The sequence below is a fragment of the Gekko japonicus genome, unplaced genomic scaffold (assembly GCF_001447785.1).
Source record: "Gekko japonicus isolate JY-2015 unplaced genomic scaffold, Gekko_japonicus_V1.1 scaffold1462, whole genome shotgun sequence".
NCBI classification, from domain to species: Eukaryota; Metazoa; Chordata; class Lepidosauria; order Squamata; family Gekkonidae; genus Gekko; species Gekko japonicus.
This window is the reverse complement of record NW_015169821.1, coordinates 1-13566: the sequence shown is the minus strand read 5'-3', so window position 1 is coordinate 13566 and position 13566 is coordinate 1. Positions and strand designations below refer to the sequence as shown.

The 13566-nt window shown below is 44.5% G+C and overlaps 1 protein-coding gene across 1 annotated transcript in view; it reads right to left on the bottom strand.

The window, feature by feature from the left end:
• LOC107115489 (cardiomyopathy-associated protein 5-like) overlaps nt 1-3792 on the bottom strand; it is a 10547-nt gene extending 6755 nt beyond the window's left edge. The window contains exon 1 of the mRNA XM_015417209.1: nt 3661-3792. The gene's annotated coding sequence lies outside the window, so the exon portion shown is untranslated. The remainder of the gene's footprint in view (nt 1-3660) is intronic.
• Nucleotides 3793-13566: the final 9774 nt, after the last annotated feature.

Genomic DNA, 13566 nt, shown 5'->3' with positions numbered 1-13566 from the left:
AGTCATTTTAGCTTCTAGGGAGAGTTCTGGCTTAATTTGATCTAATTTTTCTATTGGAAAAACTGGGTAACTGGGAAATTTTAGGGAAGACAGAGAAATCACCTTTTTAAATGAATGAAATGGGCTAAGATTGCACAGGATACAGCAATTTGCAGCTTCTGTCTACTTTAGTATTTGGTGCATGTGCAATTTTACTGGTAGAAAAAGATGGCTTTTAGAATGCAATCTTGGGAGGAGGGGGTAGAGCCAACTGGCCAGCACACTGGCAAAAAGACATAAGAACATCCCTTCTTATATATAAAAGAGTAGTGGGGACCAAAGTTCTAAAATGCACTTCTTTAGTGTTAGGCCGAAAAAACTGCCACTCGGAAGACACTGGCTGGGTTCATTGGCTGCTTTGTGCAGTCCCGGCCAGCGTTCCAAGGTCATTTACATATGGAAGCTGATTGGACTACACTCCATTCCACACCTCAAACTCACCCCCCCCCCCGCAAGGCAGTTGGAATTTTCAGTTGGGAGAGGAGAATGATGTCAGCTGCTCCCTAGGCAGAGGCTGTGTGTGTGTGTGTGGGGGGGGGTTGTAAAGACAGACAGGCAGATAAACGTTGGCTGATGGTTGCCAACTCCCGGTTCGAACTCCAGGACATAGGGTTGCCAACTCCAGGTTGGAAACTTCCAGGATATTTTAGGGATGAAGCCTGCTGAGGGTGGGATTTGAGGAGGAGGAGGAAGAGGGGGACCTCAGACAGATACAATGCCATGCTGCCCACACTCCAGACAAGCTGTTGCCAGTCTCCAGGTGACAGCTGGAGAGATCTTAAAGCTTTGGTGCTACTTCAAAGTTCCCCAGGAGCCCAAAACAGAGTAGTGTTTTGGAAAATCTTGAGGAATTGTTTGGTGCATTTACGATGGGGCTCCTGGGGAACTATTGTTGCCAATCTTGGCCCAGCAGCCATCACACCATTCTCTTCAACCCCCTGCTGTGCAGCTGACTTTCCCCTAGGGTTGCCAATCTCCAGGTGGGACCTGGAGATCTCCCGCTGTTACAATTGATCTCCAGATGACAGAGATCAGTTCCCCTGGAGAAAATGGATGCTTTGGAGGGTAGACCCTATGACATTATACCTGCTGAGTCCTTCCGCCCCCCCGCCCAATGCTGCCCTCTACAGAATCCACCCCCCAAACCTCCAGGTATTTCCCTCCTTAGAGCTGGCAACCCTACATTCCCCTCAGTGCCTGTTGGTAGGCAACTAAGCTTGGTCCTGTCACCTACTTTGGCCTTTGGGAGAAAACACATTGGGGCTAGTCCTGATAGGGTTGCCAACTCCAGATGGGAAATTCCTGGAGATTTGAGGGATGGAGCCTGAAGAGGGTGAGGTTTGAGGAGGGGTGGGACCTCAGACAGGTAGAATGCCATAGACTCCACCCTCCAAACTGCTCAGTCCCTCATGGGGAACCATTGTTGCCAATCTCCAGGTGAGGGCTGGAGACCGCTCAAGATTACAATTGCTCTGTAGAAGGGAGGGCAGAGGTCAGCTGAAGTCAAAAGGGGCAGATAATGGCAGGTTGATGGTTAGCTGGGAAGGAGATGGGGTTGCCAACTCCAGGCTGGCAAATTCCTGGGGATTTGAGGGGTGGAGCCTGGAGAGGGCGGGGTTTGAGGAGGGGTGGGACCTCAGACAGGTAGAATGCCATAGACTCCACCCTCCAAACCAGCCATTTCATCCTGGGTAACAATTGTTGCCAATCTCCAGGTGAGGGCTGGAGATCACTCAAAATTACAACTGCTCTTCAGGTAGCAGAGATCAGTTCCTCTGGAGAAAACAGTGTCATTATACCCTGCTGAGGTCGCCACTGTTTGCCCAAAGCCAGAGCACTCTCCCAGAGCCTCTTTCTAGATCTCGTTGTATTTATTTCCACAACGGGCCTTATTCCTAGTAATAATATAAAATACATCACTATTAGCAATATACACACACACATAGCAAAGGAAGCAATAGCAAAGGAAGGAGACAGACAGACAGCTAGCAAAGGAAGCAATAGCAAAGGAAGGAGAGAGTGAGAGAGCAAGAGAGCGCAAAGGAAGGATATATGGTTGGGGGAGGATTTTAGGGCATCACAGTGAAACTCAATCCAAGAGTCTGTGAATAAGTTTCAGTTTTTCTCCTCCCCTATTCTGTTTCAACTGAGCAACTCTGATCTGCTCTGACCTGGATGGTCTGCCCTGATTTAGCCTAATTTCAAAAGCTAAGCAGGGTCAGCCTCACTTAGTACTTGAATGGGGGGGGGCCACCAAGGAAGACAAGGGTTGCTCCGCAGAGGTAGGCAATGGCAAACCACCTGTTAATGAGATCCAAATGTGCCCTTCCATATGTGAAGGTGTTTGCTGCTAGTGGCAGAGTTGCTTTATATTTTGCACTACTGCAGTGATAGTCACTCAGAATTTGGGAGCCACACATGGCTCTTTGACATGCCACATGTGGCTCTTCTGTTCCCCAATGTGGCATCCACCCCTAGTTTTAGGAAACTGGGTAAGGCCTTAGGGGGCTGTGGTTGGCAGGTGGTTCCAACCTTGAAACAACCACCATGGCAAGTACTGGAGGACAGGTAAGCTGCAAGCCACATGCTTTGAGCCCGCATTGCGGGGAGGGCGGGGTATAAATTGAATTAATTAAATAAATAAATAAATGCTTTCCTCTCCAGTTGCCTTCCACCCACCCTTCTCTGCAGCCTCTGGACTCTCATCCCAGGACCTGGGCAATGTCAGGAGGAGAGGGGGACGGCCACCATCCCCACCGCAGCAGGCACCCAGGGAAAAAGCAAGGTGCCCACAGTGTGGGATGGGTGGATTTACTCCCCTTTCTTCCCAACCAACTTGCTCTCCTCCTAGGGTATAACCATTAATAACTTGAAGCAGCTGTGGCTCAACTTCCCTTCCAAACTGCTGCATGCCTATACATACATGATCTATCCATTTACCAATTCATCTGCCAGGACTAAAAAAGCTCAGTGGAACTAAAGCCAACCCAGATGGAGAGGTTAGTGTATACAGTTTTTAGGCTGCTTTGTGTATATTTTCCCTCCTCCTTAAGTGTTCTTGGAAGCCCTTTCTGCAGAATTGTTTTATTGTGCCAAGAATGCAATTTGTTTTGCATTGTTGCACACAGTCCGCACACAGCTTCCCTCAAGGCACTGAGTTTCTATTAGGAGTATATTACATTATTGAGAATCTGTTCTGCAGTACAAAAAATGAAGCATATCATGTGGTTGTTATGTTTCTTTTCTGTGTTTTCACACAATCCTGGGCAGGCCCCAAGTCTGCAGGCAGGGCATCTCACATACTCCCAAGTGGCTGCTGGCAGTACCACCCAGTTATAAATAATTTGAAAGATGCCTACCTAGCAAAACACAGAGAAATAGATATGTTTTATTGCACTTGATTCTATACCAGTCGTCCACTGTCACATTTCCAATGACATCTGTTGATTTACATCTGAGTTTTACGCATGTCAGTTGACACAATTGGGCCTTCATTACACACTGGCCTTTTGGGGAGAGGGAATCGAGTAATGCTCGCTGTGAAATTCGTATAATATTTGTGCCTGTGTCCTTCTTCCCCAACCTCCCTCCTGGTTAGCATCAGAAAGTATTTATATCTACCTTTTGTCGAGATGAGAGCAGCTTCACTCTGTTCGCTCGTTCCAAAGACGTTAACAGCTCTCACGTAGAAGAAATAATTTATGTTTGGTTCTACATTAACTTTCAGTTCCAGTCTTTTAATTCCAGCCAGAGACCTGAAAAGATAATAATTTATATAAAAGTAAACAATGGCTAAATCCTGCATGATAAATTTTTCATTTCCCCCCCAAAGTGTGCATGTCCTGATGAAATGCTGTCACTAGAAAACAAACAAACAAACAAAGCAGTCCCTCAAGAAGCTGATAGGCTATGAGTGGGCCACAAACCAGACCAAGAAAACTGGACTATAGGGTGGCAAAGAGGAGAAAGAAACTATTTACCTGTCATTTTTCCTCCATGGACGTCAAGCTACCTTCCCCCATTTTATAAACTTGGAGGAGAAGCTGTGTTAGTCTGTGGCAACAAAACTGAACAGAAGTCCAGTGCCACCTTAAAGACTAACAGACAGGTTGATAAATAATAAATCTAATAAAATTTGGCTAGGCTTTTAGGTGCCACTGGAGTTCTGTCTAATTTTCCTCCATTTTATAATCCCCAGTTCTAGTTATAACTTGATAGTATTGTTACTGGTGTTATTTATAATTGGGTTTTGTTGTGGTGGTTGTGGTGGTTGTCCTTATGGTTCTCTCCTCTCTGTGTGGTCTGTGAAAGAGGATTGTGATATTTTATTGAGAATTTTAGCTGCCCTAGCCCCCTTGTCAACTCTCCTTAACCCATGGAAGTTCATTTTTGTTTGTTTGTTTCTTGGAAGCCACATTTTAAAGGACAGAGATAGTTTATTGCATCCTGCACTGTGTGTTTAGTTGCCACTATGTTTGTGAAGTTCAGTCAAGTTTTTTCACCCAGTTGTCTCTTTGTTTCATTAGCTTGGATATCAAGAGCAATTCTAATGAAGAAAATAAAAAGTTATGACAACTGTGCTGCTAGAGCCTTGGTTGATGTGTTTAAGTAACCTTTTAAAATGTTTCTCCACATGTTGCCACCAAACTATCTATTTTTATGAGCCTTTTTTGATATTGGTGGTATTGTGCTTTGAGAAGACATTAAATAGAATTTATTAATTAAAAATACTAAAACAAAACCCCTCTGAGGTAAATTAGGTTGAGAGAGTATGCCTGGCTAAAGGAGCAATAATTTTCACAGCTGAGTAGGGGCCAGTACCTGCATCTGCCCAGTTCTAGATCAATACATTCAACGTTTCACCCCCAGGTCTTAATTATGGCTACAGTCCGTCACCGCAAGGCTGGTGGGGTTTTTGTGCTGATATTTTTCACACTCTGACTGCCCTCCCTTCTCATGTGAACCACTTTTGAGACTTGAGGATTTCAGAAGTATTTTTTGATAAAACAGTGGGCCAGTCAACATGGAAAGCACAAAGTCCCACGGATTCCTTTTTCAAGCTCTTGACTATGCATAGAGTAGTTTGAAGCCCATTTTGCCTGCTTTCCTTCCCAGCTTTCCTGACTCTTCAGCATGTGAAAAAGGCTTGCCCTACTTCCAAGACACCACCCCTATAAAACTAGAAACAAACAATAGGACTCCCCTCCCCTTCAGAAAGAGAGAGAGAGAGAGAGTGCAAAACAGGAGTGTCACTGGAAGAGCCACAAATGTTTCTATCAGTTTTTAATATGCAAAGCAACTGCTGGACCCCAATTTGGATACCATTTTACCAACTGAAAGCAACCTCGATCCATCCCTACATTTTTGTTTTAATCCCTGGAAGGGAATAAAGTCAGACTTACCAGGGCTCTTTTTGTAGAAAAAGCCCAGCAGGAACTCATTAGCATAATAGGCCACACCCAACACCAGAAACGTATTAGCATATTAGGCCACAGCCCTGCTAGCACAGCTCATTAGCACATTAGGCCACACCCACATGTTACCAGAAGTGTGGTTATCCAGCCACACCCACCTTTTGCTTGTTATTCTGTTTACCTTGTTTGTTGTCAAAACCCAGGGGTTTTTTTGTAGCAGGAACTCCTTTGTATGTTAGGCCGCACACCCCTAATGAAGCCAATCATAATGGATTTCTGCTGTTGGGTGTGGCCTATTATGCTAATGAGTTCCTGCTGGGCATGGCCAACTTGGGAGCCAGCCGGAACTCCATTCCTGTGCGTTCCTGCCCAAAAATAGCCCTGCTAATAACAAAGAAGACTGGAAGTGGTTTGGACTGGCACAACTAACCCATTGCATAGTGGTTCTGATCTGAATCACAATCCAATCACAGATTTCCTAGCATCTCATTCATCTCAAACCTTGAAGGCATTCTACTGGTGACGAGTGCACATTTTGCTTTCGCTTTAAGAAAAAAGATTTTGCAGGTTTCTGCGCTGCTTCAAAAGCTTGAAAACCCTATTTGACCAAAGACAACAGCAAGAAGCAAGAAAGTAGTGCACACTCCACAGGCACCAGTGCCTTTATACATTCTGATATCTTCAGCTCTTTTTAGAAATTTTGCCTGTCCATCCTTCAAAGTTGTTGTTTCACCAATCTTCCACCAGGGAGCACTAGAAACTGAAGAATGATCAGTACTTATAGTTGCTGGTGTTCTTAATTTTTTTAGCATATGTCCTTTTCATAAGTATAGTCAAAATTCTCTTATTTCTTTAACACATTCCTTATGCTGAAGGAAGGCTACTTAATGTCAACTCTGTTCCGCATGAGAGAGGTTTAAAGGAGTAACCTCATGTTTATCCCTACAATGTCTTTTATGTCACACACCATTTTTTTAAAATTCAAATATAACTGATTTTTCCCCAACCATAGTAGAAGACTCCAAATATGTTAAGATCCTTTTATTCTGAACTGAGCTGAACTCCTTTGATAGGCTTGATCACTCCTGCATTAGAATCAATGCGACAAATATATAATCAGATGTCATTCAACTGAATTAAGATTGTAATAGCACGTCAGTGGCCATATTCCCTAATGCCGCAAGGTGCATGTCTAATATAAATGGTGAACATTCCTACTTCTGGTCGGCATCATTATAGGAGATCATCTGGCCATTCTGAATTCCCTGGAAGAATTGATGAAATACAAATAGAGAAGGTATCCTTCAAAGGCTGGGAAATGTTTAAGAAAAAGGCATGATTAATGATCATTTAACAGTTCGTGAAATTACTTAAAATGACAATGGCTTTGAGTCTAACTGCAATCTGCTCACAGCTGGCTTTTCTGCTCCCACTGGTATCCTCAGAATAGCTGTTCCGGAGGCATAAGGTTGCAGTGAGAATGAGGGGAACATGCGTGAAAATGGGGAGCCCCCTTTACAAATGAAGTGCCTTCTGCTGTTGTTCTGCATGAGCAGATCTGAATCCCAGCCAGTATTTAGAAGACAACCCACCCACTCAGTTACGGTTCAAGCATCAAATGGACTTTGGAGATCCATCATTGAACATGTAATGCTGAGATACTAAACTGATAAGAGACTCCTCCATGTACTACAAAACAAAATGGAAGATATCTTCTTTTACATTTCTATACCTTGGATATGTTTGTTTTTAGGTGTGTTATTTGTTGTTGTCTATGACAGTGCTTTGGTTCCTCTTTTTAGTGGAAGTGCTAAGAAAGAATTTTTTAAAAGCAAATTAGCTGGATAAATGCACTGAAACACTGTCACTCTAATTTACAACCCCCATAACCCCAGACTTCTGCAAAACTACAGGCACATTAATTAAAACCAGGAGTGATGTGAAACTGCTTATTTCAACTTCACTTATGAGTGTTGAAAAGCACCTCCTGGTTTGGGTGATTTTTCGACATTCCTTGTGTGAATGTATTAATGTTGCTTCAAAGCTGTTCTTCTCTATGCTATTTTCATTTTTCTTCTTTGTTTTCTCTGGCCTCAATCTTCAGTACCCTCATTGCTATTTAAACCTTCATCTCAGTCTTCTTTCCCCCATCCCTCTGAATCCCCAGAAAAGTGTCTGCAGGACGTGAGGGACAAGGCTCTATTTGGCTGGGGGACTCAGTGAACACTGAGAACCCACTTTCCAAAAAGGTTGGGCCTTCCAGTTGTGCAAGAGCATCTTTGAAGCCAAGCCAGTACTTAGAAGACACTCCCCCTCCGATTAGGTTTCAAGCATCAACCTGCTTACGACAATTGACTATCAGATATTTTCGCTTTTTCCCCTTTACCCTCACTGCTCTTTAAACCGACTAGCTACAGCAACCCCCATGGAAACTTCACACCATACACAAAGTTGCCACAGTCAGTCAGGTTAAAGAGCAGTGAAAGCACTTGAGGCCAAGGACAACGAAGGCAAAGAAGGGGGTGAAGAAACATGAAGATGAGAAAAAGAGCAGCCCATAGAATGAAGACAGCAAACAGCACTGAAACAATGCAAATGTCAGGAGATGTATTTGTTTGGCTGGGCCAAATGTGGTCATTTGAGGTCAATACTAGAAAGTCTTCCCTACCCTGGATGGCCCAGACTAGCCTGACCTCATCAAAGCTCAGAAGCTAAGCAGAGTCAGGCCTGGTTAGTATGGGAGACCACCAAGGAAGTCCAGGGTTACTATGCAGAGGCACGCAGTGGTGGCCCGCTTCTGAACACCTCTTGCCTTGAAAACCCTATGGGCACTTTCCACAAACACAGAATCTTCAGCGAAGCTCTAAGATGAGAGCAATTGTTTATGTAATGTTAAACTGTAGGTTCCTCGGGGCAGGCATCTATCCGTCTTTTTGTCCTCTGTAAACCACCGTGTACATTTATAGCACTATATCCATAATAAATCATCATAATAAATGATAAACCCTGGCAAGCCTAGTATCAGTGCCTTCCTACACACCATCAACACACACACAATATTTTCACATAACAAATGCTGGCAAATGCAGGCTGTTCCAGGCGTTCCAGGAAGTGCCAGCATATGCAGCAGCATGCAGAGGAAAACAAACTCGCGGGCTCGACAAGCAGACTGCAGCAGTCTTCAAGCAGCCCTCCCTCTCGCAGGGGGACCAGTCATAACACACCTACACAGGTTTATATGGCAAGCCATTTTGGGGGCAGGGTGGTTCAGCATTCAAACCACGGCACTGCCAACCCTTTTTCCTCAGGACAAAAAGTAGCCAGCAAGAAAGACAAACACCACACTTTGTCCAGAATGAGAAGTTAACTGTGAGTGTGTATAGCTGATGTTTAGAACAGCTTTGAAATGTGTATTCTGTATTTTAGATTTTTGTCTGTATCAGATTTATTCTTTTTTAATTTTTAAAAAACCTCATTGCCTATGATCTGATTTCTAATATGAAATGTATCAGAACTGGTGCTTAAGAGCTCTCACATTTGTGGGAGTCCTCCTCCATATTCTGTGCTGATATCTCTGCAATGAAAAGGGCTAAAGACTATGGCCTGGAGTTTATGCTTCTCTAGGCTGGTGAGGAGGCTTTCTTCCACTGTGGCACTTGCTTCCTCTGCTACTAGCACTTGTGCATGCTCAAGACCAATGTTTTTCAAAGAGCCCTTACTGAAGCAGAAATGCTAGCAGCAAAGGAAAGAAGAACCACAGCAGAGGAAAGCCTCCTCAGGGGTCAGAAAGAAGCATGAAGGAGAATGTCATATGATCATTCTTTTTTTTCTTTTCTTTTTTTAAAAAAATGAAAATTGGAAATTCAGAGGAAATAGTAGGCTGTGGCAATACATTATGTAGGTATTGCATTTAGCACAATAGCTATTACTGTTTTTTTAAAGGCCCTCAAAAAGCCTTTGGTGAGGGAAAAGAAGCAAGAGAAATGGAAGCTGATGGACAAAAATGTGCACATAACTCATGTGTGGATGGTCCATTGTTGAGATGAATGCCTGCATCTGCAGCAGCAGCGATGGAGTAAAGGCAAACCCTCACTGTGTGGATGAGGGAAAGATGCTCTATCCCTGACATACTGAAAATAAGTGTTGGAAGTGCAGATGCAATATCCCCTGTCTCAGACCTCCAGTCTATAGTAGCAAGAGAACTAGATAGACAGGCACACTGACCCTTCTTCCTGTATCTACTCTTCTGTCACCGTCCTCTTTGATATGCAGACTGTAATCTCAGGGACCAATTTCCCTTTTCCTGTTTCTCTCTGGATGAAGACAAGCTCCCTACCTGCACCCACCAAGAGAGGGACATGCTGTACTCTCTTGCACCATGAGGCAGATGGGCCTCTCGCCATCTGCCTCCATCCTTTAGCTAGTAAATCAGTAATCTATCAGTCTCTCTTTCCTATCCAAAGTGTACTTCTCAAATAAAGAGAGAAGTATTTCTCTTCTAAACTGGCTACAGTCAGGAGTGTCCTAGCAATACCTGGTTTACCTTCTTATCAAGAAATGCGTGTATCTTCTCTCCCGTAGCACAACTGTACGACACTGCTGAATTCGATGGCGAGATAATCAGTCTTCTCCTAACCTAGCTCCGAACCTGAGAAGTCTCACTCCGGAGAGCAACCGCTCTACAACACAGGCTGCTGAGCACGAAGCTGCTTCTCTAGCCCCAAACCGGAGTGGTGGCAGCACAGAAGGCGAGTATTTCTACCACCACCCACGGGAAAGGGGGGCAGTCTTCCTTCTCAGGCTGTGCAGTGCAGACCCAGGTTTGGGAAAGCAGGCCTCTGTCAGGCCCTGGGGTGTCTGCGGCAGCGAACGTGAGCCTGAACTGGGGGGGGGTGGAGTGGGAGAGGAGAAAGGGCTCCCTGCCCACCAGACTCAGCTGGCCTTTTGCTAGCCTAACTGGAACAATGCGATGGGAGAGAGTAGATCATTGACCAGAAATTGATCGTGGCAAAGAAAAAAGGGTTAATTCATTTCTCACACTCTGTGATCAACACGAGTGTTTAATGTACCTATCATGAACTGTTGAACCATATAATTTCTATCATGAAGGAAAGGGAGGGGGGGGGAAATCAATCCGGAAAAATATGCTGAGTGTTACGAATGATCTGCAAAGCAGACTCTATAAAACACAGTGACACGCTTTCCATGGTGCTGGAACGATAATCGCTCCATTGTTCGAGGACAGCATGATGGATCCTGGTGCTTTTTCAAGATGTTTCCTTTTGTCCGTGCCGTTGCTACAGGGCTTAGATGGGAAGCAGAGGGCCTGTCAATGAAAGGGGCAAAATATATTTGATTTTTAAAAAAATCGTTCTGCTCTAAAATAGCAGCTGCCCAAGAATACACTACCCTTGCCTTTTTCTATGTGTGAAAAACCAATTCCTATTGCTTTGGGTCATGACCTATAAATAATAGGGCTTCTTTATTTACGTATTTAAAATATTTCTATCTCAGCCCCTCAGTTAATGATGCTTAAGGCATCTGGTGAGGATTAATTCACCTCTGTTGTCATCTAGCTTACTGTTTTTCTTGTAGTCCACCTGAACCACTGTGAACAGAGGAAAGGTTGTGGCTCGATGGTAGAGCACCTCCTTGGCATGCAGCAGGTCACAGGTTCAATCTCCAGCACCTGACAGTTGAAGAGGTTGGGCAGGAGGCAATGTGAAAAATCCTGGCCTGAAACCCTGGAGAGCTACTGCCAGTCCGCGTAGACCAGTGGTACACACTCAGTGGTCCAAGAGCCACATGTGATTGTGGCTCTTCTGAGTGCTTCTTGTGGCTCTTATGAGTGCACTGTTCCCCAGTGTGCAACCTACCCATGTTACAAGAAAGTATGGCCATCGCCCAGAGAGGTTTGTGGTTGGCAGATAGTTGCCACCTTGAAAGAGCCGCCGCCACCAGGACTGGAGGACGGATAAGCAGCAAGCCTCCCAATACTGACCCAGGATAGATTAATGGGCTGACTTAGTAGCCCCGTATACAAGTTACAGTGAACACATGTAACTCTACTCATAAGTCCTGTAAGAAAGAGCCAACATGTGTTCACTTTGTAGCTGAAACCAGGGACTAGTACCTGGATAAATGTGCAGTTTCAAGCTTACATTCATGCATTGTATATAAAGTGGCAATTACTCCCTGTGCATTTAAAGAAAAATAAAGCACACGTATTGTACATGCACACGTATTGTACATGAGAGCCAGTTTGGTGTAGTGGTTAAGTGTGCAGACTCTAATCTGGGAGAACCGGGTTTGATTCCCCACTCCTCCACTTGCACCTGGCTGGATGGTCTTGGGCAAGCCATAGTTCTGATAAGAACTGTTCTTGAAAAAGAGCAGTTTCTGTCAGAGCTCTCAGCCCCACCTACCTCACAGGGTGTCTGTTGTGGGGAGGGGAAGGGAAAGGAAAGGAGTTTGTAAGCCACTCTGAGACTCCCTTGGGTAGTGAAGGGTGGGATATAAATCCAATCTCCTCCTCCTCCTCCTCCTCCTCTTCTTCTTCTTCTTCTTCTTCTTCTTCTTCTTCTTCTTCTTCATCTCGCATATAAAATAACCCTTTGATAATCATTTTGCAATCTAAGGTTGTAAACTGCTTTAGTCCAGACAGGTCTCCATGGCTACTCAAAATTATAATAAGCACAATTGGAAGCTCCAGGGGAAACAAGGAAAAGTAAGCCCACTTGTGAAAAACCTCACCAAGTATTTCTCTATGGTGAGTGAAAAGCATATCTTTCACTGTCTTCCCCTACACATTCCAGTAATTCAGGAATATATAATAATATTCTTCTATGACTAACTCCCACCTACCTGGGCATTACTAATGCTTATTGTAATCCATGTAACATTTTTGTTCAGAAAGACATACATCAGGACCGTTAATAAAGGAAAAATCTTGACCCACACACGGTTGGATATTGTGCTATTGTTGCACCGTCATCATCTGCAACTGGATTATTTAGTATGGACCAACCAACCCAGTTGCAAAACGTTGTTATAGCACAACAATAGTACAATATCCAACAATGGATGGAGGGATGCAGAAGGAAAGTTTAATTTGCCTACAGCACAGAGTAACAACTGTCCTACTTTAAACAGGGACATATTATTTATTGATTGATTGATTTGATTTGATTTGTATGCTGCCCTACCCACCAAGGCAGGCTCAGGGTGGCTTACATAAAATGTCAATAAAAACAACAATATAAATATAACCATAAAACACAGCATAAATACTAAAAGCAATTTTTATGGCAGTGGTGTTACAGTAGCAGCAGCAGACGTAATAGAAATACAGTCAGCAGTTGATTCTTCTATTGGCAAGCTCAGCCTGGATGGTGATATTGGGCACATGGTCTTAGGTTGTTAGGTGTGGCTCCCTACCTGAAGGTCTGGTGGAAGAGCTCCATTTTACAGGGCCTGTGGAACTGTAAAAGGTCCCACAGGGCCCTAATCTCTTCTAGGAGCTTGTTCCACCATTTTGGAGCCGCCATTGAGAAGGCCCTGGCCTTGATCAATGCCAGCCTGGTATCTTTGGGAGCCAGGAGGGCCAAATGATTTTGAGACCCTGACAGTAGTGCTCTCTGGGGAACATGTGGGGAAAGGTGGTACCACGGGTAGTTAGGCCCCTGACCATTAAGGGCTTTAAAGGTAAGCACCAGCACCTTGAAGTGAATTTGGTACACTATAGGCAGCCAGTGCAGCGCTTTAAGAGCAGGCTGGATGTGCTCCCACATGAGGAGACCCATAAACAGCCTGGCTGCCCCATTCTGCACTAGTTGAAGCTTCCGAATTTGGGACAAGGGCAGCCCCATGTAGAGAGCATTACAGTAGTCTAGTCTCGAGGTGACCATCATGTGGATCACTGTCACCAAGTTGTTGCATGCAAGGAAGGGAGCCAGCTGCCTGATCAGCTGAAGATGATAAAAGGCTGACTTAGCACTGGCTGCTACCTGGACATCCATTGTTAGGGAGGCATCCAGGAGCACTCCCAAACTCCTAACCTCTGACTCTGGCACCAACAGTGCCCTGTCAAAGGATGGGAGTGGGATCCCTAACC